Consider the following 3,074-nt stretch of genomic DNA (forward strand, 5'->3'; position numbering starts at 1 on the left):
TGCCCGTTGCTGGTTGGCTAACTAGCAACAGGGTCTTGCCAGCCAATGGAATTGTGTGATTACAAGCCAGGGGAATCCCATAAAAGAGGGCTCCCCTGGCCCAGAGAGCCAGTCCGGATTTACCTTATGCCTTGCCAATAAACCAAGAGCTGACTGTCACTCGACTCGTGTCTTACTGCCTGCGCGATCTAACACAAATGAAGGTAAATTATGCCAACTAAAAGACAGTTCAACCTCTTTGCAAGAACAGTAATAAATGTAGACTACATTAACTGAAGATAGACTGGATGTGTGGGGTCATTTCCCTCCTTATAGCAATAGCACACAGACTTATATACCGCTTCACAGTGCTTTACAGCCCTCTCTAAGCAGTTTACAGAGTCAGCATATTGCCCCCAACAATCTGGGTCCTCATTTTACCATCTCGGAAGGATGGAAGGCTGAGTTAACCTTGAGCTGGTGAGACTCGAACTGCCAAACTGCTGGCAGCCAGGAGTCAGCAGAAGTAGTGGGCAGTACTGCATTCTAATCCCTGCACCACCAGGGCTCTTATACATCAAAGATATGAAAGACTCCTGCCACAAGGAAGGAAGTATTGGATACTGGTCATCAAAATTGGTTTCATCAAAATTTCTTTGAAACTATTATATTGCAGAAAAAACACCTGGCCCCTGGAGAGTTGTTCAGTTTTAGTTTCTATGTGCTTCATTTTTTTCATCTTTAGTAATGGGCTTGTTAAATAATTATTTTTGCAGATCTGTACATTTCATTATGAAAATACTCTGCACTCTTTTCCAAACCTGATGTTTGTTTACGTATATATTTGGGAATTAATAAAAAACTGATTCCTCTTTTTTTTTGAAGTTGAAATATACTTCTTACTGTCCCCAATGGAAATTTTTTCTCTCTCTTGTTCTTTTCCCAATTGATAGGCTCATCCGGTTTGATACCTTTTTTGAAATAATTTTGCTTAACAAAATTCTAATTTATTTATATCATTAAAATTAATCACCAGAATTACATAATACACAAGAAAACATAATTTTTGTATGCCTTCTTTCTTAACTGCATAGCTTGAAATATTAATAATTGACTATAAAATTTCTTAAACTTTACTATTCAAAAGTTAATCACATTGACCAACAAACCTTCAAGGCTGACTGAACAGCCCAGAAATGTTCCAAATCTTTAGAAATGCTTTGTCCATTCTACAATAGCTGTGAAATGGTTGCCCAGGTTATAGCAATCAATTAAAAACAAGCACTACTTCAAAATGGAGATAAGCACCGACCCCTATAGTTGGCTATGACTAACAGAGTAAAATCTTCAGGGACTCCTTTACCATTTCTGGCACTTCAAAAACAGCAATTAAGTCATTGGATGTAAGTATTCTTCATTTCTTTAACTGAAGTGGAAAAAAGCAGTAAGAAATAAGGCAGGTTTAGATATACGCACAAAAAGCTATTTTCCAAAGCGCCTGAAGGCAGGACAAGAAGCAACGGGTGGAAACTAATCAAGGAGAGAAGCAACCTAGAACTAAGGAGAAACTTCCTAACAGTGAGAACAATTAACCAGTGGAACAACCTGCTTCCAGAAGCAGTGAATGCTCCAACACTGGAAGTTTTTAAGAAGAGACTGGACAGCCATTTGTCCGAAATGGTATAGGGTTTCCTGCCTGAGCAGGGGGTTGGACTAGATGACCTTCAAGGTTCCTTCCAACTTTACTATTTATTATTATTAATATATGAATTTGAATTATTCATTGGATATATCTGCTAACAATAAGTTTGCATGGGAAAGAAAAAAATCAGCATACGAATGAGAAGTATCTCTAAAAGATAATTATTGGGACAATATGATTAGCAAAAAGTTGGGGGTCACATATTAGAAAACACAAAACAGTAATTGTGGTAAAATATATTAATTCAAAGCAGGTGTGTTGCACTGGGACACTTTTTCCCACTTTTGGCATCACAATCACTGGTACATAGTACTTTTTTATACAAAGCGGAGTGGAATAAATTTTACTTGCCAAGTATCGCAATAACCACTATATCATCCCAAAGAAATATGGTATCTTTTTATCAGTCACAAAACTGCTTATTGCTGAAACCTTCTTAAATAAAATTGTTGTCGTCAGATTAATTGAATTTGATGTCTTTAGAATAAAGTCAGATGCTTTGTAGAACCTGTATTATTATTGCTGCTATTATTATTTCCCCAAATAACTCCAGTGCAGGAAAAAAAACTTTTCATTAAACATTATGGACCATAATATACCACGCTGATCCAGTGTGAGTTGGTAGGCATGTGTCTATAAAGTGACATTAGTGTTCCCAGCATGAGTCATAATTTTTATAATTTTTTTATAAATTAATGAATTGTAATATATCAGCAGCAGGCTTAACATTGAAAACAAGCTCAGATAAATAACAATGTACTCTTCATCTTCTTTAAAAATCAACTAACTGATATGGGCTAACAGTAGTTCAGTAAGATCAATTTGTCATGGCCAGGCCTTGTGTTCAAAGGTGGATTTACATCAGATGATATATTTATTATGGATTTAGCAATTGCATTACCAACAGAGAGAAAACAAAAATGTGAAAATTGCAATTACTGTTTTTGTCAGTTAAATTATCTCCCAAAGACTGGATCTGATGGGCAAAGTGCCATCCTTGAATAGAATGGCAAAGTGCTGAATGCTAAATTTGGGACATGAAAAATTAGCACTTTTATAAAGAATGCCTTTTTGAAAATGCATAGATGTGGACAATGCAGAGCTTGTGGCTGTTGAGAAGTCACACACAAACATATTAATAACAACCATTCTAAGTCTTTCCTTCACAAACTACTTTGGGTTCTATTTTTACAAAAAAAAAAAATCAATTGTCATATGTTTGAGTGGGAGAAAAAGGCAATCCGTTTTCCTTTCTTAGAAGCCATGAAAATAATGTTTGCAATTTATATGTGATTGGACAATTTCCCTTAGCATGAATGACAGGCTGGAGAACTATAGAGTTCAACAAATTCACTGGGAACTGGGTGATAAACCACTTATGGTTAAATGTCAA

Source organism: Protobothrops mucrosquamatus, unplaced genomic scaffold (assembly GCF_001527695.2).
Source record: "Protobothrops mucrosquamatus isolate PMUCROS unplaced genomic scaffold, P.Mucros_1.0 scaffold1234, whole genome shotgun sequence".
In the NCBI taxonomy this organism is placed as follows: Eukaryota; Metazoa; Chordata; class Lepidosauria; order Squamata; family Viperidae; genus Protobothrops; species Protobothrops mucrosquamatus.